This window comes from Monodon monoceros, unplaced genomic scaffold (genome assembly GCF_005190385.1).
Source record: "Monodon monoceros isolate NGI ecotype Baffin Bay Population unplaced genomic scaffold, NGI_Narwhal_1 Super_Scaffold_21, whole genome shotgun sequence".
Classification (NCBI taxonomy): Eukaryota; Metazoa; Chordata; class Mammalia; order Artiodactyla; family Monodontidae; genus Monodon; species Monodon monoceros.
The window spans coordinates 29,928,782-29,953,399 of NW_021703778.1; the positions used below are offsets into that span (position 1 = coordinate 29,928,782).

Genomic DNA, 24,618 nt, shown 5'->3' on the forward strand with positions numbered 1-24,618 from the left:
TGCAAGGGACACAGGTTCGAGCCCTGGTCCAGGAAGATCCCAAGCGCCGCGGAGCAACTAAGCCTGTGAGCCAAAACTACTGAGCCTGCACTCTAGAGCCTGCAAGCCACAACTACTGAGCCCACGTGTCACAACTACTGAAGCCCGCGTGCCTAGAGCTATGCTCCACAACAAGAGAAGCCACTGCAATGAGCCCATGCACTGCAATGAAGAGTAGTCCCCGCTCGCCACAACTAGAGAAAGCCCACACACAGCAACAAAAACCCAACACAGCAATAAATAAATACATACATACATACATACATACATAATACTTGTCTCTTGTCTCATAGCTCCCACATTCAGTGGTGGTGAGACTTATGTTAGGTCTTCAGTCAGACTTCCTGGAGTGCAGTGTGGCCATGTTTATGAAGGAGCCTTAAACATACTCATGCTCTATCATGAAGCCAATATTTCTACTTCTGAGACATTACTGAACAAAATCACCGGAGGCAGGGACAAAGAATGTTATGCATGGAGATGTCCATTGTAGTATTATTTATAATCAGAAATTATTGCATATACACAAATAGAAAAGGGTGAAGTCAAGTATGGCACTTTATACATTGACTGTTATGTTGCTGTTTGAAATATTCTTTTAAAAGAAGTGTACAGGGAATGGGCAGGGAATATAGTGATAAACAAGACAGATACAGTGTCTGCACTCTTGGAGTTGACATTCTATGGGGGAAGACAGACAATAAGCAAGTGGACAAATGTGACAAGTACACAGAAGGAAGAAGGGGTAATGTGGCAGAGAACCACGGGAGGGTTGGGGAGGTTTCTCAGATGGGGAAACAGGGAAACCCTGCTCTAGGAGCTGGCATTTAAAATGAAATCCAAAAGTTGAGAAGGAGCCAGCCAAAGAAACAGCCAGGAAAAGATCTTCCAGGCAAGGGGAACAGGAATTACCAAGATGCTGGGGTCAGGGAGCTTGGCTGTGAGAGGGAAGTAATGGAAGATGTGTGGCTGGCGCGGGATAAGCCAGAGGAAGCTGGAAGCTGAGGAAGGTGGAGAAGTGAGTAGGGCCAGATCCCTCAGACCTTGTAGGCTGTGAGTGAAGTTTGAGTTTTGTTCTAAGGGCCGAGTGTTACAAGAGTACATGGAGAGAGGGAGTCATATCAGTAAGATGGCAGACTAGGAGGTTCCAGTCCTCATTCCCCCATATAAACACTGATGATTTGACAACCATCTACGGGCAAAAATACCTTTGTGAGAGCTCTGGAGTCCAGGTGAGAGGTTCCAGCACCCCAGTGGACCACAAAATGCAAGATCGGCCACACTGGAAGGGTAGAAAGAGCAGTGTCACTTTGCTTGCATCACCTCTCCCCCAGGCTGACAAAACTCAGAACCAAGAGAGATCTCCTAGCCCACGACTTCTGCCACAGGTTAAAGAGAGAACAGGTGAGGGTCTCACTCCCCAGCCTTTGGGGGCAATGTCTAAAAGCTCTGCTTATCTTGATGCATCCAGAACACTGAAGAAATCGGCATGGCTGGATTGTTGGGGAGCAGCTAAGAACAAAGAAAAGGGTAGAGGCTCATAGCAACCAACATATACACCCCCAAAGCAACAATTCTCCAAAGATGGTGCCCCACACACGTCCCCAGATGGTACATGAACCTCAGCAGCCAGTGAAGATCTCAGCAACCAACTTGACTCTGCAGGATTGGGGGAAGGTACACAACCCTGAGACTGCTCCTTCAGGAGGGAGGGACAGAGTGGGATTGAGCTCTTTGTCCTAGCAACTCAGTGCACTGCCCTATGGAGAATGGGTGGGTGATGCCTGGCACTTGACATGGCTCTGTGGGGTAGGGAAAAGGCACAAAATTCTAAGACATACCTTTGAGAAGGAGGGATGGAAGTGGTGCTTGCACCCAATGCCCTAGCCTAGCTGAGCACACCCTAGAGAAAAGGAATAGGCAGCTCTCAGCACCTTACACAGCTCTATGGTATCAGGACAAGGCACACAATCCTAAAACTAGCCCCCCAAGGAGGGATGAGAAGAGTAGAGTGGGCACATCTATACAAAAGGTTAAAAAGATTCCCAGAATCTCTAGCCAGGTGAAGGTCTTTCCCTTCCCAAGCCAGTACATAACAACTGGAAGGGGTGACTACTCCTTCAAATGTGCAGACATCAACACAGGATAAAATGATCACAAAGAATCAGGAAAACGTGACATCACCAAAGGAACAAAACAAAGCTCCAGTAACTGACCTCAAAGAAATGGAGATCTATGAACTGCTGACAAAGAATTCAAAATAATCATCTTAGCTCATTGACCTACAAGAGAATGCAGACAGACAACTAGACAAAATCAGAAAAAGCAATACATGATCACAAGTTCAACAAAGAGATAGAAACCATAAAAAAAGAACCAAAACATAAATTCTGGAGCAAAGAATACAATGACTGCCCTGAAAAATTCAATAGAGAGCTTCAATAACAGACTTGATCAGGCAGAAGAAAGAACCAGTGAACTTGAAGACAGGTTACTTGAAATGCTCTACTCAGAGGAGCAAAAGTAAAAGGGAATGGAAAAGAGTGAATAGAGCCCACAGGACTCACAGGACACAGTCAAGAAAAACAATATAACATAATGGGAGTTCCAGGAGAAGAACAGAAAGGAGAAGAAAGCTTATTTAAAGAAATAATGGCTAGGGCTTCCCTGGTGGCGCAGTGGTTGAGAGTCCACCTGCCGATACAGGGGACACGGGTTCGTGCCCTGGTCCGGGAAGATCCCACAGGCCGCACAGTGGCTGCGCCTGTGAGCCATGGCCGCTGAGCCTGTGCGTCTAGAGCCTGTTGCTCCACAACGGGAGAGGGCACAACAGTGAGAGGCCCGCATACTGCAAAAAAAAAGGAAAAAAAAAAAGAAAGAAAGAATGGCTAAAATTTTCCCAAATCTGGGAAAGGAAAAGGACCTCTAGATTCATAAAGCCCAAAAGACCCCAAATAGGTTGAACCTAAAAAAGGTCTACACTGAGGCACATTAAAATGAAATAGTCAAAAGTTAAAGAGAGGATGTTGAAAACAGCAAAAGAAAAATGTCTCATCACATAAAATGAAACTCCATTAAGATTATAAGCAGAATTTTTGGCAGAAAGCTTGAAGGCCAGGGGAGAGTAGGATGATATACTCAAAGTGCTGGAAAAACAAATCTGCCAACCAAGAATACTATGCCTGGCAAAACTGCCCTTTAAAAATGAAGGAGATGGGCTTCCCTGGTGGCGCAGTGGTTGAGAGTCTGCCTGCCGATGCAGGGGACACGGGTTCGTGCCCCGGTCTGGGAAGATCCCACATGCCGTGGAGCGGCTGGGCCCGTGAGCCATGGCCGCTGAGCCTGCGCGTCCAGAGCCTGTGCTATATATAGCACTATATATTAAAAAAAAAAAAATGAAGGAGAGATAGACTTTCCCAGACAAACAAAAATTGAGGGAGTTTGTTACCACTAGACCTGCCTTACAAGAAGTGCTAAAGGGAGTTTGTCAAGTTGAAACAAAAGGCCACTAAACAACCACACAAAAGCATAAGAAAGTATAAATTTTACTGGTAAATATACAGACAAATAAAGAACAGCGCAATACTGTAATGGTGGTGCACAAATCACTTTTAACCCTAGTTGAAAAGTTAAAAGACAAAAGTATTAAGAATAACTATAACTATAATAGTCAATCAATGATTACTTTGAATTTAAATGGATTTTACTCACTAATGAAAAGTGACTGAATGGATAAAATAACAAGCTACAACTATATGCTGTGTACAAGAGACTCACTATAGCTTTAAGAACGCTCAAAGGTGGAAAGGAAAGGGATAGAAAAAGATATTACGTACAAATGGTAACCAAAAGAAAGCAGGAATGGCTATACTTATATGAGACAAAATAGACTTCGAATCGAAAACTGCTACACAAGATAAAGAAGATGATTATATGATGATAAAAAGGTTTACTCAACAGGAAGATATAACAACTATCTATGTACCCGTTCCACTCCTGGGTATATATCCAAAAAAAGCAAAAACACTAATTCAAAAAGATACATGCACCCCAATGTTCAGAGCAGCATTATTTACAATTGTCAAGATATAGTACCAATCTAAGTGTCCATCAACAGACGAATGGATAAAGAAGGTGTGGTATACACACATACATACACACACACACACACACACACACATACACAATGGAATACTACTCAGCCATAAAAAAAGAATGAAATATTGCCATTTGCACCAACATGGATGAACTTGCAGGGCATTATGCTAACTGAAATAAGTCAGACACAGAAAGACAAATACTGTATGAAATCACGTATATGTGGAATCTATAAAATACAACAAAGTAGTGAATATAACAAAAAAGAAGCAGGCTCAGAGATATAGAGAACAAATTAGTAGTTACCAGTTGGGGGGGAGGGGCAATATTGGTGTATGAGAGTGGGAGGTACAAGCTATTGGTTGTCAGATAGGCTCAAGGATGTATTGTACAATATGGGGAAATAGCCAATATTTTGTAATAAATAAAAATGGAAAGTAACCTTTACAAATGTTTTAAAGTAAAAAAATTTTAATACAAATAAATAAGTTTTGGATTAACATATACACAGTACTATATATAAAATAGATAAACAACAAGGACTTACTCTATAGCACAGGGAACTATATTCAATATCTTGTAATAAGGGCTTCCCTGGTGGCACAGTGGTTAAGAATCCGCCTGCCAATGCAGGGGACATGGGTTTAATCCCTGGTCTGGGAAGATCCCACAAGCCACGGGGCAACTAATCCCGTGCGCCACAACTGCTGAGCCTGTGCTCTAGAGCCTGCGAGCCACAACTACTGAGCCCCTGCACCACAACTACTGAAGCCCGCGTGCCTAGAGCCTGTGCTCCACAACAAGAGAAGCCACTGTAATGAGAAGCCCGTGCACCACAACGAGATGTGGCCCCACTCTCCGCAACCAGAGAAAAGCCCGCGCGCAGCAACGAAGACCCAACACAGCTAAGAATAAAATAAAATAAATAAATTTATTTAAAAAAATAAAAAATCTTGTAATAACCTATAATGGAGAAGAATCTGAAAAAGTATATATATACATATGCATTTATATACATATACATATATATATGTATCACTTTACTGTAGACCTGAAATTAACACGTTGTAAATTAACTATACTTCAATTTTTAAAATGGTTATAAAATAAATAATAAAAATAAATATATATGCATCCTACATCAGCTCTCCTAAATATATAAAGCAAACATCTACAGATCTAAAGGGAGAAACAGATGGCCATACAATCATAGTAGGAGACTCGAATACTCCACTTTCAAAAATGGATGGAACATCCAGACAAAAATCAGTAAAGAAACAGCAGAGTTGAACATCACTATAAACCAATGGACCAAACAGATATATAGTGAACATCCAACAGCAGCAGGGTGCACCTTCTTCTCAAGCACACATGGATTCTCCAGGATAAATCACATTATAGATCACAAAACAAGTCTTAACAAATTTAAGGAGATTGAAATCATCCCAAATGTATTTTCTGACCACAGTGAAATGAAATTACAAATCAATAACAGAAGGAAAATGGGGACATTTATAAATACACAGAAATTAAAGAACATCCTCTTGAATAACACTGAATCAAAGAAGAAACTTAAAGGGAAATTAGAAATATTTTGAGACAAATGGAAAGTACCAAGAGATACCAATAAATACCTACCTCACAAAAGAAAAATCTCAAATAACCTAAATTTACACCTCAAGGAACTAGAAAAAGAGCAAACTAAGATCCAAGTTAGCAGAAGGAAAGAAAAAACTGAAGGCCAGAGCATAAATAAATAAAATTAGAAAACAGAAAAACAGAAAAAAATAGATGAAACTAAGGTGGTTTTTGAAAAGATAAAACAATATCGACAAACCCTTAGCAAGACTAAGAAATAAAAAAGACTCAAATAAATAAAGTCATAAATAATAGAGAAGACATTACAACAGATGTCACAGAAATAAAAAAAAATTAGAAACTATTATGAACAATTATATACCAATAAATTGGACAACTGAGAAAAAATGGATAAATTCCTAGAAACATACAATTTACCAAGACGGAACCGTGAAGAAATTGAAAGCTTGAACAGACCAATAATAAATAAGGAGGTTGAATCAGTAACCAAACACCTCTCAGCAAAGAAAAACTCAGGGCCAGGTCTTCACAAGCAATTCTACCCAACATTTGAAGAAGCATTAATACCAATCCTTCTTAAACTCTTCCAAAAATGGAAGAAAGAACACTTCCAAACTCATTTTCTGAAGCCAGCATTACCCTGACACCAAGGCCAGACAAAAAATTAGAAACAGAGCTACCAGATGACCCAGCAATCCCACTTCTGTGTATACACACAAAGGAATTGAAGTCAGGATCTGAAAGAGGTATCCACACTCCATGTTCACTGCAGCATTGTTCACAACAGCCAGAACATGGAAGCAACCTAAACGTGCCTTGCCTGATGAACGGCTAAAGAAAATGTGGTATATACACAAAATGGGATATTATTCAGCCTTTAAAGAAAGAAGGAATTCCTGCCATTTGCAACAATATGGATGAACATGGAGGACATTATGCTAAGAGAAGCCAGACACAGAAGGACAAATACTACATAGTACCACTTATATGAGGGATCTAAGACGGCCAAACCCTTAGAAGAGAGTAGAAGGGTGGTTGCTCGGGGCTGGGGAGGAGGGAAACGGGGAGGTGATGGTCAAAGGGTACAAAGTGTCAGGTACCCAAGATGAGTAAGTTCTACAGATCCGCACGGCACGGTGCCTGTGGTTCTTAATGCCATGTTATATACTTAGAGCTTGGCTAAGAGGGTAGATCTCCCGTTAAGTGTTCTTATCACAATAATAAATAGCGAGGGTGGAGGAAACTTGGACCTGATGGATGTATTTATGGCATAGACTGGTGATGGTTTCACAGATGCGTGCTTATCTCCAAAGTCATCGGGTTGTATACATTAAATAGTTACAGCTTTTTCTATGTCAATTGTACATCAATATGGTGGTTTAAAAAAGTGAATAGAACCTGATTTGGTCTAGGGAGCTGAAGGCCACATGGACAAAGCTACTGGGACACATTTATAATCCACGTTAAGTGAGCAAAGCTGGCAGAGAATAATACAAACTGTGTCATTTTGCCTATAGAAAAAAATAGGAAACATGCAAAAATATTACAGCAATTACCTCCAGATGGTGGGATAACAGATGATTTTTACTTGTTTTTCTTAAGTTTCCTGTATTTCTTCGCACAGGAAGAACAATGGAGGTGACTTCAGAATCTGAATTTGTATCGGTCACAGTGATTCGTTACAGATGACAGAATCCACTTCTTGTGGTTTGAGCAGAGGGGCCTTATTCCTGGGTGTTAAGACTGAGATTCCAGGACTACCAGGGAACCAAGAGTGGAGGCCCCATAGCCAGGTACAACACAGCCTAGACAATCCCCTGACTCCACCTAGGACTGTTGCTATGGAAACCCCAATGTCTGTGATGCTCAGGCCCAGACACTGGGGCTGCTGCTGTGTGAGAACCAGACCCCTCTGTTCCCTGCCATCCAGGAGCCCCATCCCTCCACCACCCTGTGTTGCTCACTTCTGCCTTTTAGATCGCAGGCAGGCTTCTGTCCAGAGGAGCTGAGGCCACCTGCAGAACCCTAGTTGCACGGGTGTCTGGGAAATATAGATTTCAGGTTTTCCAGAGACAAAAGGCATGGAAGGAGGGGGTGGCACACAGGTTGAATGACTCAGTCTGCAGGATCCACTACAGAAGCAAGGCAAGGGTGACAAGACGATCACATGTACCCTTGACCTTCTGAAGTCCACACGGTGGGTCAGTTATCCATGGTCTTATGATAAGGACAGCAGGAGGCTCTCTCTCAGTCCAGGGAGTGCTGGCTGCCAGAGCCCCTCGCCCTGGCCTCCCCTCACTTCCAAATGCCAGCACCTCTCTGCTTGGGGACTTCTGCTGCTGGAGACCCCTTGGCCTCCTTGGGGCAGGCTGCAGTGTGGAGGCTTAGTGTCCCAAGGAGCAGACTCCGCCAGGACCCCAGCCGCCTCTCTGCACTGGCTCCCAGGCTCCCTAGTGGGCCGATTCCTGTTGCCCACAGTAGGGGGATCCTGCAGTGGGGGGATCCTCTAGTGGGGGCTCCACAGCAGCAGGCAGCTTGATAACAGCCATAATTAGTCACCTTCTCTTCCTCTTCTCACTTCCCTACACCCTTGCCTTCACCTCCAAATAAACTCCTTGTGCCAGAATCTGTATCTCCAGGTGTGGCTAGGGCAGCCCAAACTAAGGCATCTCTGGCCTGAGCACGTGCACATGTAAAGCCTCAACCTGATTCTTTACGACCTTCTGGGGACAGGGCCCTGGGGGTGGGTTAAGGGCTATGAGGCTGCTTCTGTGACCTTGCATCCATTCACACCAGTTTGGAAAGTCATCTTGTTTTTGGTTCTCATCCTCCTGGGCAGGAAACTAGAGGGCTCCGGGATGCTCCCTCCGCCTGCCGCCCTGTCCACACTGATGCCGCCCCACGCCCACACAGGTGTCACCACCGGAGTTCTGCCCACCCCCTCTCTGCGTCATGCATTACTCTTCTGCTGTAGGACCAGCAAGGGTGTCCTCTGAACGCGCTGTCCTTTGTTTAAATGTGACTCTGCTATTAGCATGTGAGGCTGGGCCAACTCCGTCGTAAGTGCAGGCAGCAAACATTTCCCTGGAGCCTGCCCGGTGCCAGGCCCTGCATCACCTACCACAGAAGTCACCCTTCCCTCCAGCCCTGCAGAGTTGCCCACGAGCACCGCCCAGTGGCAGGGAGCTCACATCCTCGGTTACACCTTCAGGCAGCTGGTGAGAGAAGCAGCTTTATCCATCAACCCCTCCGGGCCGGGTGTCTGACTTGACTCCTTCCACATTCTTGGGGCTAATTGTTCCTGTCACCCTTCATCCACAGATGAGGCTCCTGGAGGTTGAGTGAGGGTCGCTTGGCAGGCAGTAAGGGGAGGGACTGGGCAGGGACCAGGAAGGTCTGCTCAGGGTCCTTTCCTGTTCCCTGGGGCATCCTGGCCGCTCAGACACAGGACGTCCCAGGACACGGGGCTCCTGGCACTGCTGCGTCACTGCCCCTCAGCCGTTTAGCTGGGAGCCTCTGCCAGTCTTAGCACTGGGGACCTTGCGGTGCGCCTAACACACTCCTAGTCCTCGTGGAGGAAGAGAGAGCAGTAAGCAGACGAAGACAAGGTCGCTCCCACGGCCCTGAGGGGTGGAAAGGCTGGAGGAGGAACCGCGCGTCCCCCGTCCTGAGAACTGTCCTGAGGACGGCTGTGGAGAGTCTCCAGCTGACAGGGGGCCGGGCTGGCCTTGTCGCTGGCCCGCGACAGGCAGAGAGCACAGGGTCTGCGGGCCACCCTGGTTTTCATCACCTGCCAGCACCCGGGCACTGAGGCCCTGCTAGTGCGTGCTGAGGCCCACCTGGAACTGCTGGGCAGGGAGTCCAGGGTCCTTCTGGAAAAGGAGTTTACACTCAGGCAACTGGGAGCTACCTGCTGGTCACTCACTTGCTACCAGTGAGGTCGGGGAGCGGGGTGCTGCCAGGGAGCCCAGGTTTGTCCACCTGTGACAAGGGGCCTGGATGTTTGAGGAGCATCTGGGGGCTCTGCCCCCCTTTTAAAAATAGGGCCCAGTTTTAGGGGGCCCCGTCTCACCACTTTGCTGAACAATTGTTCATTTTTTCCATTAAACCTTGATGTACACACAGGGGACATACAAAGCTTACCTACACACGTGTGTGCGCGTGCGCTGCACACAGTTTAAAGCTCCACTACAGTGCAGACACGGGTGTTGACCCCCGAGTCAGTAAATGGGCATTTCCAGTGCGGCCCTCCTGCAAACAGCCCTCTCCCTGGGGTGACGGTGCCCTGACATTTGTGACACTCCTGTCCCTGCTTGGCCTCATAGTCTGACTCCCAGGAGGGCACCTCTCAGCCGACGCGCTGGGTTGGCCTGTGTTACTTCATTCACATGGACTGTGACACGTGCCCTCTTTGGGGACTGGCTGCCTGGGAGACTCTCCTTGCTGCCCGGGGTGGCCTGGCTCCAGCATTCCCATAGCCGCTCAGTGTCCCTTGTGTGGACGGGCCACATGCACCCATTCTGATGAGACACGCAAGGCCTGTTCTAGCCCGGGCCCCGGGGACACACCGCCCAGCCATGCCCCACGTTCCACTGGCATTTACACCCAGAAGCAGAACATCTGGGTCAAAGGGTGCCCTTACCTTCCCGGTCAAGGCCAGCGTCTTTTCTAAAAATGGCGCATATATGTGTGCCAGGCCCCGTGCAGACCCGGGAGGAGGAGGAGCATCCATCAAACCATGATTCAAAGAAATCGAAGCTGCAGGCTGACCCGTGCTGGGCGGTGGAGGGAGCGGTTGCTCTGAGAGGGGTGAACGGGGGGGGGGCCTGGCTGATGCCCCCCGCCTCCCCCCTGCTCCCCGACTTAGGAACACAGCTGCCGAGAGCGGCCCTAGCCAGCAGGTGTGAGCCGCGGGAGGGTGTGTGCATGATGAATGTGCAGCGGCTGCCACGACAGCCTGCGCGGCTTGAACAACAGAAGTGTGTCTTCCCACAGCTCTGGAGGCCGGAAGCCCCAGATCACAGTCTGGCGGGTGGGTGTCTGGTGTGGACTCTCCTCCTCACGGGGTCCTCACGTGGTGGGGGGAGCCCTGGAGCCCCTTCCTCCTATGTCAGGATCCCGGCCCTACTGATTTACGCCCCACCCTTAGGACCACGTTCAATCTTTGCGCCTCCTTACAGGCCCCGTCTCCAAGCACGGCCACGCTGGGGGCGGGCTGGGACCCCAACGTATGAATTGGGGGGACAGGAACATTCTGTCTGTAACAGTGGTGAGAGGAAGTGGAAGGCCTGGAGCGGGCATGGGGGGAGGGCGAGGGGCGGCAGCGTTTCAGGACCTGCTGCTGTGAAACCAACACCCCTAAACGCAGTGGTTTAAAACAGTCATCATTTACTCCTGCGGGACTTCACGCTTTGGGCTCATCTCTGCCGCGTGTGACCTCAGCTGAGGCCTCCCTCACGGTGGCTGCCACCCGGGGCTCAGCTGGGCTGGTGGCTGGCCTCGTCCTCCTCCATGTGGCTGCCGCTGGCCTCGTCCTCCTCCGTGTGGCTGCCGGGCTTCTTCACAGCCTGGGGGCTGGTTTCCAAGAGCGAGGAAGCAAACGCCGCCCGTCCCTTTGCAGGGCCTGATCCTGGCAGGAGTGTCATTTCTGCCATTGTTGAAGTCACAGCATCCGGGTACAGCTGCTGGCCACTCACGTCACAAAGCTCATTTTTGATAAAAATTGTATGAATTTCAGGTGTACAACATGATGTTTTGGTGTCTGTGTACACAGTGGAGCTCCAGGCGAGCTAACTAACATGTCCATCTGCTCAGTCAGCCATCACTTTTTGGTTGCGGTCTGAGCACCTCAAGTCTGCTCCCCTGGCGAGTCTCCCCGACACGATGCGGTGTCGTTAACTGCACTCATCCTGCCGTGCACTGCATCTCTAGACTCACTCGGCGGGCAGAGCTGTAACTTTTACCCTTTGACCAAACTCTCCCCATTTCTCCCACCCCATGTGACTTGATTATTGCTGGAAAGATGAGTTTAGAACCGACAATTTCCCTGCTAAGCTGACAAGCGTAAAAGGTTAATTTGAAAACAAACCCAATTCCACTCACGGTGCAAAGGCAGAGACTGGGCCTTGGTCAAGCCTGGGCCTGAGCCCTCAGTCTGGGGAGATGGATAGTTAGGACCTCACAGGTGTCTGGTCCTGTCCACGTGATTTTTATACACTCTCCACCCTGATGGAGCCTGTGATTTTATGGGAAAATGAGTTCTAAAAATTATTAAACTTGACGATATTGTAAAAAGGTGTACAGTTCACTTATCCTTCATTTGTTTACTCTGTCTGCAAAGTGTCTTGTAGGCTGGTTTAAAATAGAATCTTTAGTAGAAAATTTGAGGTTCAGTAAGGCCAGCAGGTCAGGAGACACCTGCCACTGAAAAGAGAGTTTCTACTCACAGTCCTGGAGGAGGGGGAGGACGCACCACGCAGGGAGCATGGGGAGGGCAGGAGGCGGAGGAGCCCGGAGCCGTGGACGGACAGACAGACGGACAGGAGCCTTCATCGCAGCTTCTGCGGAGGGAACGACAAGCAGGGTGAACAGGCTGAGGACCGGCCACGCTGAGCAACTTCATGGGCTCTGGGCTGTAGGGGCCCCCAGCGGCCTGGAACCTGACCCTGGGGGAGCAGGGCAGGTGGACAGTGGCTCAGAGCATGAGTCCAACACAGGAGGTGCTTGGTTTGTATTTGAAAAGTGGGTGCTGGGGGACTTCCCTGGCGGTCCAGTGGTTAGGACTTGGCGCTCTAACTGCCAAGGGCCTGGGTTTGATCCCTGGTTGGGGAACTAAGATCCTGCAAGCCGCGAGATGCAGCCAAAAAAAAACCCAAAAAAAACTGGGCCCTAAAAGGACTCCTCCTGCGGGTGGGCAGGGGCTGACAAGGGGGGCAGGAGGCCAAGCCGAGGTGACACAGAACAGGGGGTATCCTGCAAAAACAAAGCACCAAGTTTACAGAAGGTAGAAACACGGTCTGTTCAGGCTCAGCTCAAATGTCACCTCCTCAGAGGAGCCGTCCCTGCCTGCACAGTCTACACGGACAGCCTCCCCAGCCCTCAGCCACTTCATTCCTGCACAGTGCTCAAGGCTGGCCCCCGGCTGTGCACGCAGAAGAACAGCCCTCGCAGGGGCCACAGGCCCCGCACGCCCTGGTCTCCCATCTCTCTTCCCCCCACCCTGCCCTCCTGACTTCCCCGAGTCCTGCATGTCCCCACAGCACGTGGCCTTCGAACAGGCCGTGTGCTCACTGTGCGCCTCCGTCAGTGCCGGGCCCGCTGCCCAGGTCAGGGCGGGCACACAGGGGGCTCAGCAAGCAGTGAATCAACGGCTCTCACCATCACTGCCTGCAACGTTCTCGTCCGTGGCCTCAGCGTCCACACACCCAGTGCACGTTCACTGAGGCCTTACTGTGTGCTGGGCAGGCTCCAGACACCTGGTCTCCATTCTCATGCAGCAGACAGCCTGGGGGCGTGAGACAGAGAAAAATAAGTAAAATACAGGCAAAGTCAGGCAGTGAGATGTTCCATGGAGAAAAACAAAGTCAGGCAGGACGTTGGAGTGAAGTCCTGGAGGTGTTTAGGGAGCAAGTGATGCAGAGGGAGAGAGTTCCCAGCTGAGGCTATGGCCAGTTCAAGGGCCCTGAGGCCACAGTGGGCTGCAGATCCAGAGTCTTAGTTATCCGTGTGGATTCTTAGTTTTCTCTCCAGTCTGTATGTGGCTTTTATTTATAATCCTTGGTTTCACCTTTCTTCCTAATTAACCTGAGTCTGGGTCACCATCTGTTGAGTTTAGCAAATTCTATCCCAGTGATTTAAAGCGGAAACGGCTGGAGGACGAGGGGAAGATGGCGGAAGAGTAAGACACAGAGATCACCTTCCTCCGCACAGATACACCAGAAATACATACACGTGGAACAACTCCTACAGAACACCTACTGAATTCTGGCAGAAGACCTCAGACCTCCCAAATGGCAAGAAACCCCCCACGTACCTGGGTAGGGCAAAAAAAAAAAAAGAAAAAACAGAGACAAAAGAATAGGGACGGGACCTGCACCAGTGGGAGGGAGCTGTGAAGGAGGAAAGGTTTCCACGCACTAGGAAGCCCCTTCACTGGCGGAGACTGTGGGTGGCGGAGGGGGAAAGCTTCGGAGCCGTGGAGGAGGGCGCAGCAACAGGGGTGCGGAGGGCAAAGCAGAGAGATCCCGCACAGAGTATCAGGGCCGACCGGCACTCACCAGCCCGAGAGGCTTGTCTGCTCACCCGCCGGGGCGGGCGGGTCTGGGAGCTGAGGCTCGGGCTTCGGTCGGAGCGCAGGGAGAGGACTGGGGTGGGCGGCGTGAACACAGCCTGAAGGGGGTTAGTACGCCACGGCTAGCCGGGAGGGAGTCCGGGGAAAAGTCTGGACCTGCCGAAGAGGCAAGAGACTTTTTCTTCCCTCTTTGTTTCCTGGTGCGCGAGGAGAGGGGATTAAGGGCGCTGTTTAAAGGAGCTCCAGAGACGGGCGCGAGCCGCGGCTAAAAGCGCGGACCCCAGAGACGGGCATGAGACGCTAAGGCTGCTGCTGCCGCCACCAAGAAGCCTGTGTGCGAGCACAGGTCACTATCCACACCCTGCTTCCGGGAAGCCTGTGCAGCCCGCCACTGCCAGGGTCCCGGGATCCAGGGACAACTTACCCGGGAGAACGCACGGCGAGCCTCAGGCTGGTGCAACTTCACACCGGCCTCTGCCGCTGCAGGCCCGCCCCGCACTCCGTGCTCCTCCCTCCCCCCGGGCCTGGGTGAGCCAGAGCCCACGAATCAGCGGCTCCTTTAACCCCGTCCTGTCTGAGCAAAGAACAGACGCCATCCGGAGACCTACACGCAGAGGCGGGGCCAAATCCAAAGCTGAGCCCCGGGAGCTGTGCGAACAAAGAGAAAGGGAAATCCCTCCCAGCAGCTTCAGGAGCAGCGGATTAAAGCTCCACGATCAACTTGATATACCCTGCATCTGTGGAATACCTGAATAGACAGCGAATCATCCCAAATTGAGGAGGTGGACTTTGAGAGCAAGATTTATGATTTTATCTCCTTTTCCTCTTTTTGTGAGTGTGTATGTGTATGCTTCTGTGTGAGATTTTGTCTGTATAGCTTTGCTTCCACCATTTGTCCTAGGGTTCTATCCGTCCGTTTTTTTTGTTTCTTAATAATTACTTTTTATTTTAATAACTTTATTTTATTTTACTTTATCTTCTTTCTTTCTTTTTTCCTTCCTTCCCTCCTTCCTTCCTTCCTCCCTCCCTCCATCCCTCCTTTCTTTCTTTCTACTTTTTCTCCCTTTTATTCTGAGCCATGTGGATGAAAGGCTCTTGGTGCTGCAGCCAGGAGTCAGTGCTGTGCCTCTGAGGTGGGAGAGGCAACTTCAGGACACTGCTCCACAAGAGACCTCCCAGCTCCACGTAATATCAAACAGCGAAAATCTCCCAGAGATCTTCATCTCAACACCAGCAGCCAGCTTCACTCAATGACCAGCAAGCTACAGGGCTGGACACCCTATGCCAAACAACTAGCAAGACAGGAACACAACCCCACCCATTAGCAGAGAGGCTGCCTAAAATCATAATAAGTCCACAGAAACCCCAAAACACACCACCAGACATGGACCTGCCCACCAGAAAGACAAGATCCAGCCCCATCCACCAGAACACAGGCACTAGTCCCCTCCACCAGGAAGCCTACACAACCCACTGAACCAACTTTAGCCACTGGGGACAGACACCAAAAACAATGGGAACTACGAACCTGCAGCCTGCAAAAAGGAGACCCCAAACACAGTAAGATAAGCAAAATGAGAAGACAGAAAAACACAGAGCAGATGAAGGAGCAAGATAAAAACCCACCAGACCTAACAAATGAAGAGGAAATAGGCAGTCTCCCTGAAAAAGAATTCAGAATAATGATAGTAAAGATGATCCAAAATCTTGGAGATAGAATAGAGAAAATGCAAGAAACATTTAACAAGGACCTAGAAGAATTAAAGATGAAACAAGCAACGATGAACAACACAATAAATGAAATTAAAAATACTCTAGATGGGATCAATAGCAGAATAACTGAGGCAGAAGAACGGATAAGTGACCTGGAAGATAAAATAGTGGAAATAACTACTGCAGAGCAGAATAAAGAAAAAAGAATGAAAAGAACTGAGGACAGTCTCAGAGACCTCTGGGACAACATTAAACGCACTAACATTCGAATCATAGGGGTTCCAGAAGAAGAAGAGAAAAAGAAAGGGACTGAGAAAATATTTGAAGAGATTATAGTTGAAAACTTCCCTAATTATGGGAAAGGAAATAGTTAATCAAGTCCAGGAAGCACAGAGAGTTCCATACAGGATAAATCCAAGGAGAAATATGCCAAGACACATATTAATCAAACTCTCAAAAATTAAATACAAAGAAAACATATTAAAAGTAGCAAGGGAAAAATAACACACAAGGGAATCCCCATAAGGTTACAGCTGATCTTTCAGCAGAAACTCTGCAAGCCAGAAGGGACTGGCAGGACATATTTAAAGTGATGAAGGAGAAAAACCTGCAACCAAGATTACTCTACCCAGCAAGGATCTCATTCAGATTTCATGGACAAATTAAAACCTTTACAGACAAGCAAAAGCTGAGAGAGTTCAGCACCACCAAACCAGCTTTACAAAACATGCTAAAGGAACTTCTCTAGGCAGAAACACAAGAGAAGGAAAAGACCTACAATAACGAGCCCAAAACAATTAAGAAAATGGGAATAGAAAAATACATATCAATAATTACCTTAAATGTAAATGGATTAAATGCTCCCACCAAAAGACACAGATTGGCTGAGTGGATACAAAAACAAGACCCACATATATGCTGTCTACAAGAGACCCACTTCAGACCTAGAGACACATACAGACTGAAACTAAGGGGATGGAAAAAGATATTCCATGCAAATCGAAACCAAAAGAAAGCTGGAGTAGCAATTCTCATATCAGACAAAATAGACTTTAAAATAAAGACTATTACAAGAGACAAAGAAGGACACTACATAATGATCAAGGGATCTATCCAAGAAGAAGATATAACAATTGTAAATATTTATGCACCCAACATAGGAGCCCCTCAATACATAAGGCAAATACTAACAGCCATAAAAGGGGAAATTGACAGTAACACATTCATAGTAGGGGACTTTAACACCCCACTTTCACCAATGGACAGATCATCCAAAATGAAAATAAATAAGGAAACACAAGCTTTAAATGATACATTAAACAAGATGGACTTAATTGGTATTTATAGGACATTCCATCCAAAAACAACAGAATACACATTTTTCTCAAGTGCTCATAGAACATTCTCCAGGATAGATCATACCTTGTGTCTGAAGGTATGATTAAGTTTCTTGGTAAACTTAAGAAAATTGAAATTGTATCAAGTATCTTTTCAAACCACAACGCTATGAGACTAGATATTAATTACAGGAAAAGATCTGTAAAAAATGCAACCACATGGAGGCTAAACAATACACTACTTAATAACGAAGTGGTCACTGAAGAAATCAAAGAGGAAATTAAAAAATACCTAGAAACAAATGACAATGGAGACATGACGACCCAAAACCTATGGGATGCAGCAAAAGCAGTTCTAAGAAGGAAGTTTATAGCAATACAATCCTACCTTAAGAAACAGGAAATATATCAAATAAACAACCTAACCTTGCACCTAAAGCAATTAGAGAAAGAAGAACAAAAAAAACCAAAGTTAGCAGAAGGAAAGAAACCATAAAGATCAGATCAGAAATAAATGAAAAAGAAATGAAGGAAACGATAGCAAAGATCAATAAAACTAAAAGCTGGGTCTTTGAGAAGATAAACAAAATTGATAAGCCATTAGCCAGACTCATCAAGAAAAAAAGGGAGAAGACTCAAATCAGCAGAATTAGAAATGACAAAGGAGAAGTAACAACTGTCACTGCAGAAATACAAAAGATCATGAGAGATTACTACAAGCAACTCTATGCCAATAAAATGGACAACCGGGAAGAAATGGACAAATTCTTAGAAATGCATATCCTTCCAAGACTGAATCAGGAAGAAATAGAAAATCTGAACAGACCAATCACAAGCACTGAAATTGAAACTGTGATTAAAAATCTTCCAACAAACAAAAGCCCAGGACCAGATGGCTTCACAGGCGAATTCTATCAAACATTTAGAGAAGAGCTAACACCTATCCTTCTCAAACTCTTCCAAAATATATGAGAGCAAGGAACACTCCCAAACTCATTCTACGAGGCCACCATCACCTTGATACCAAAACCAGACAAGGATGTCACAAAGAAAGAAGACTACAGGCCAATATCACTGATGAACATAGATGCAAAAATCCTCAACACAATACTAGCAAACAGAATCCAACAGCACAGTAAAAGGATCATACACCATGATCAAGTGGGGTTTATTCCAGGAATGCAAGGATTCTTCACCATATTAACAAATCGAACGAGAAAAACCATATGATCATCTCAATAGATGCAGAGAAAGCTTTCAACAAAATTCAACACCGATTTATGATAAAAACCCTGCAGAAAGTAGGCATAGAGGGAACTTTCCTCAACATAATAAAGGCCATATATGACAAACCCACAGCCAACATCATCCTCAATGGTGAAAAACTGAAAGCATTTCCACTAAGATCAGCAACTAGACAAGGTTGTCCACTCTCACCACTCTTATTCAACATAGTTTTGGAAGTTTTAGCCACAGCAATCAGAGAAGAAAAGGAAATAAAAGGAATCCAAATCGGAAAAGAAGTAAAGCTGTCCCTGTTTGTAGATGACATGATACTCTACATAGAGAATCCTAAAGATGCTACCAGAAAACTACGAGAGCTAATCAATGAATTTGGTAAAGTAGCAGGATACAAAATTAATGCACAGAAATCTCTTGCATTCCTATACACTAATGATGAAAAATCTGAAAGTGAAATCAAGAAAACACTCCCATTTACCATTGCAACAAAAAGAATAAAATATCTAGGAATAAACCCACCTAAGGAGACAAAAGACCTGTATGCAGAAAATTATAAGACACTGATGAAAGAAATTAAAGATGGTACAAATAGATGGAGAGATATACCACGTTCTTGGATTGGAAGAATCAACATTGTGAAAATGACTCTACTACCCAAAGCAATGTACAGATTCAATGCAATCCCTATCAAACTACCACTGGCATTTTTCACAGAACTAGAACAAAAAATTTCACAATTTGTATGGAAACACAAAAGACCCCGAATAGCCAAAGCAATCTTGAGAACGCAAAATAGAGTTGGAGGAATCAGGCTCCCTGACTTCAGACTATAGTACAAAGGTACAGTAATCAAGACAGTATGGTACTGGCACAAAAACAGAAATATAGATCAATGGTACAGGATAGAAAGCCCAGAAATAAACCAACGCACATATGGTCACCTTATCTTTGATAAAGGAGGCAAGGATATACAATGGAGAAAAGACAGCCTCTTCAGTACGTGGTGCTGGGAAAACTGGACAGGTACATGTAAAAATAGAAGATTAGATCACTCCCTAACACCACACACAAAAATAAGCTCAAAATGGATTAAAGACCTAAATATAGGGCCAGACACTATAAAATTCTTAAAGGAAAACATAGGCAGAACACTCTATGACATAAATCACAGCAAGATCCTTTTTGACCCACCTCCTAGAGAAATGGAAATAGAAACAAAAATAAACAAATGGGACCTAATGAAACTTCAAAGCTTTTGCACAGCAAAGGAAACCATAAACAAGACCAAAAGACAACCCTCAGCATGGGAGAAAATATTTGCAAATGAAGCAACTGACAAAGGAATAACCTCCAAAATTTATAAGCAGCTCATGCAGCTCAATAACAAAAAAACAAACAACCCAATCCAAAAATGGGCAGAAGACCTAAATAGACATTTCTCCAAAGAAGATATACAGACTGCCAACAAACACATGAAAGAATGCTCAACATCATTAATCATTAGAGAAATGCCAATCAAAACTACAATGATATATCATCTCACACCAGTCAGAATGGCCATCATCAAAAAATCTAGAAACAATAAATGCTGGAGAGGGTGTGGAGAAAAGGGAACACTCTTGCACTGCTGGTGGGAATGTGAATTGGTACAGCCACTATGGAGAACAGTATGGAGGTTCCTTAAAAAACTACAAATAGAACTACCATATGACCCAGCAATCCCACTACTGGGCATATACCCTGAGAAAACCATAATTCAAAAAGAGTCATGTACCAAAATGTTCATTGCAGCTCTATTTACAATAGCCCGGAGATGGAAACAACCTAAGTGTCCATCATCGGATGAATGGATAAAAAGATGTGGCACATATATTACAATGGAATATTACTCAGCCATAAAAAGAAATGAAATTGAGCTATTTGTAATGAGGTGGATAGACCTAGAGTCTGTCATACAGAGTGAAGTAAGTCAAAAAGAAAAAGCCAAATGCCGTATGCTAACACATATATATGGAATTTAAGGGAAAAAAATGTCATGAAGAACCTAGGGGTAAGACAGGAATAAAGACACAGACCTACTAGAGAATGGACTTGAGGATATGGGGAGGGGGAGGGGGAAGGGTGAGCTGTGACAGGGCGAGAGAGAGGCATGGACATATATACACTAACAAACGTAAGGTAGATAGCTAGTGGGAAGCAGCCACATAGCACAGGGAGATCAGCTCGGTGCTTTGTGACCACCTGGAGGGGTGGGATAGGGAGGGTGGGAGGGAGGGAGACGCAAGAGGGAAGAGATATGGGAACATATGTATATGTATAACTGATTCACTTTGTTATAAAGCAGAAACTAAGTCACCATTGTAAAGCAATTATACTCCAATAAAGATGTTAAAAAAAAATTCAAAAAAAAAAATAAAGTGGAAACGTGTGAATCCGGGTCAAGTCAGTGCATGTTTACTGACTGGCCTCCCTGGGCCCAGCTGTGTCTGGCACCAGGCGGCTGTGTAGTGAGCATGACTGTCTCTGCCCTGAAGACCCCAGTTAGTGAACATCCAGATGCCCTCAGTCCCGGTCTGCTGCCCCCCTGCCCCCCTTCATCTGGGTCTCAAGCTCCCGCGCTGACCTCAGTTGCACCTTCCTCCCCCACCTCCTTCAATTTTAATTTTTTTTTAACTTGGAAGCCGTGTCACGACGGTGCCCCTCAGTAGTGAGAAACTCAGTCACCACTTCAGCAGTGGGATCCACTTGTCGTGCCTGAGCTGAGACTGGACAGGATGGAAACATAGGACTCGGAGGAGGAGACGGCTCAGGGGCTGGGCCTCGGGGCAGGCAGAGGGGAGGCAGGGAGAGAGAGGAGGAGGTCACGGCAGGATGAGGTGAGTCCAGGGGCTCCCAGGGTCACCTCCTGTCACTTCCTGCTGCTCCCGCCTCAACACGGGAGCCTGAATCCCATGCTGCATCACACCTGCAGGCCCTCACATGACTGGGCCTCCAGCAGGAGCCCCTCTCCTCTACTCACCAGCAGCAACACCCTCACCCTTCAAGACCCTGCTCTTCTGAGGGCTTGTCCCTGACCCTGCCTTCCCGGGGCACCCGTCCCACTGTGACCCACTCACCCGTTCTGCATTCACCTCTCCTGGTTGTCACGGCCTAAGGATGCCCTGACGCCCCGGGACATGGTCTGCTTCTCAGGACAAGCTGAGAGACCAGCAGACCTCGGTTATAAGCTCTAAGTTTGCGTGACTCTGGGCAAATCCCTTATCCCCTGGGAGGCTCCGTCTCTCACTGTAAAGGGGTCTGGCAGTGGCCACCCCACAGCGACAGTCAGCTGCTGGACCTGCCAGAGGAAGGAGAAGCAGGGCCGGGGGCCTGTGGCTGTGACCTTCAGGGCTGACCCAGGAAGCGGGCCTTGGCATGGCCAGGGTTTGCAGAAAGCCTGGGTGCAGTGATGCATGAGGGGGTGGGAGAAGGGCAGAGGTTAGGGGGCAGCTTTGGAGCCAGAAGACAGGGCATCCAAGGGACACTTTCCAGAGCCCATGGCCCTTGGCCTCTCCCACTCCCATCCCTTCCTGGCTGCCTTCAGAGGACATGCGAGGAACCCCTCTTTTGAAGGCTACACTCTCAGCCCATTTATCCCGTCTGCCCGGTGTTCAGGGCAGGCTGCACATGACTGTGGTCCTCATGTGCCTTGTGAAGCAGTGAGGGCTGGAGGGAGGACTGCAAACTCAGATGTCTCCAGGGGCCAGGCAAGGAGAGGCTGGGGGAGGGCCTGGGCCCGGGGGAATCTTAGGGGGGGGTGGGGACTGTGATGAGCTGGGGACACAAGCTCCGTCCAGAGAGGCCTCCCACTCAGCCCCAGAAGAGCTTTGCACAGAAGGAACGTCACCCAGGAGGCCAGAACTTCTCACTTCGTATCAAAACTAACAAACTAACAAAGCTAGAAGCCTGGGCTTTTGCCTGAAATCCTCTAGTTTTTAAATGTTAGAATTAAATAAAAAAATCTAGACTTGCCCCTGAGCCCTAGTTCGAGGCCCTTGGTTTAAGACCAAGGGTGGGCTGGGCAGCCACCCTGAGGCAGGGTCCAGGCTGGATGCCCTGTCACTGCACAGCCTCTGTGCCCACGTCCCCACCCCTGCCCAGTGCCTCCTCACGGATGTTCAGGGGACAGCTTCATCCCCAGGAAGCAGCCCCCAGGTTAGGGTATGGAGGGAACAGGGCTCTTCTGGGATTGCCCTTTCCTTCAGCAGATCTTCGGCAGCTGGAGCTTTGAGACCTCTCGTGCTCGCGCACACACACGCGCGCGCACACACACACACTGATCTAGGCCTCTACCCACCAGACTAGGCTTGCCCTTCGTGCTGAAGAGCTGGAGTTGACCTCCCCCAGAGGAGCATCCTTGTGCAGGAGAGTGAGTGAGCCTTCCCTGCAGCCCTAAACCTGTATGGAGCACCTGCTGTGTACTTGGTCTTGGCATGGGAGCTTGGGGCATGGGGGGAGCCTGGGCATCTGACCACAAGGGACCAAATAAACCAGATGAGAAGGCAGTGATGTCAAGGGCTTCAAGGAGGAAGGAGAATACATCTGATGGGGAGGGGAGGTCAGGTGACTGGGGTGGCCTCGGAGCATCACCACCATGTGATCTGGGGGAACAGGGGACAGGTGTGCTTGGTGGAACTGCATGCACAATGGCTCAGAAGGTGTGGGGAGTAGAGGGATGGAACCCTGTGCCTGTAGCAGGCCTCCTTCCCCCTTCCTCTGTAACGATGGGGCAGTTGATGAGAGCAGCCCTCAGTGAGCCCTCCTGGGGCCTGTTACCAGTTCTCTATTCTAGATGAGGACACTGAGGCACAGAGAGGGCAGAGGCCACCAAAGGTCACAGAGCAGGGCCTTAGTGAGTCCTCCTGCAGCCCAGTTACAAGCTCTTTATTATACATGAGGTCTCTGAGGCACAGAGAGGGCAGTGGCTGCCTAATATCACAGAGCAGGTTCTTAGTGAGCCCTCCTGGGGCCTGTTACAAGTTCTTTATTATACATGAGGTCTCTGAGGCACAGAGAGTTCACTGTCCTCCCAAGGTCTCAGAGCTCGGTCTTAGCGCGCCCTTCTGGGAGGGGGTCCTGTTACTAGTTCTCCATTACAGACGAGGACACTGAGGCACAGAGAGGGCAGTGGCTGCCCAAGGTCACAGAGCAGGGTCTTTGTGAGTTTTCCTGGAGGCCCTGTTACTAGTACTCTGTTACAGCCAAGGACACTGAGGCGCATAGAAGGAGCAGGGAAGCCCTGCTATCACCCAGGCCCCACTGCCTGTGTCCTTCACGACCGGCTTTATGCTGCCAGCAGGGCTGCAGGCCTGGAGTGGACGTGGAAGGCAGTTCACTGCAGCATTATTTACAATAACCAAGATATGGATGTAGCCGAGCAGGACCCTATGGGGCCTTCCCGGGACAGACCCCTCCCCCATATTCTCTGCTGTAGCTCCTCTCTGAAGTAGCCAGATAATAGTATGTCATGCATGTTTCCTGAGTTTTTCAGATGCTAAAAACCCCCACCAAGTGGAAAAAATTAACTACTTTATGATCATGAGCCCCCAGACCTACTAGCACCTAAGGACTGATAAAGTTAACCCCTGTGACACCTCACCATCGACCAATCAGAGAATCGTGTACAAGCTGATCACACGCCCTGTGACCCCCCCCCCCCCCCACCTAGCCTTTAAAAATGCTTTGCTGGGCTTCTCTGGTGGCGCAGTGGTTGAGAGTCCGCCTGCCAATGCAGGGGACATGGGCTCGTGCCCCGGTTGGGGAAGATCCCACATGCCGTGGAGTGGCTAGGCCCGTGAGCCATGGCCGCTGAGCCTGCGCGTCCTGAGCCTGTGCTCCGCAACGGGAGAGGCCACAACAGTGAGAGGCCACAACGGTGAGAGGCCTGCATACCACAAAAAAAAAAAAAAAAAAAAAAATGCTTTGCTGAAACCCTTTGGGGAGTTCGGGATTTTGGGGGCATGAGCCACTCGTCTCCTTGCTGGCCCTACAATAAACCTTTCTCTGCTTCACACTCTGGTGTTTGTTTGGCTTCACTGTGCATCGGGCACATGGACTTGTGTTCAGTAACATGGAAACAACCTAGGTGTCCATCGACACATGAATGGGTGAAGAAAATGTGACATATATATATATATATAAATACATATATAATGGAATCTTATTCAGCCATAAAAAAGAAGGAAATCTTGCAATTTGCAACAAGGATGGACCTTGAGGGCATTATGCTAAGTGAAATAAGTCAGACAGAGAAAGATACTT

At 47.7% G+C, this 24,618-nt stretch overlaps 1 long non-coding RNA gene across 1 annotated transcript in view; it reads right to left on the reverse strand.

The window, feature by feature from the left end:
• The window catches only part of LOC114903658, a 68,193-nt gene that overhangs the window by 41,431 nt on the left and 2,144 nt on the right, over positions 1–24,618 (reverse strand). Inside the window, exons 2-3 of the long non-coding RNA XR_003795772.1 lie at positions 13,114–13,240; positions 12,183–12,296 (exon numbers count right to left, since the gene is read on the reverse strand). This is a non-coding gene — a long non-coding RNA (uncharacterized LOC114903658). The remainder of the gene's footprint in view (positions 1–12,182; positions 12,297–13,113; positions 13,241–24,618) is intronic.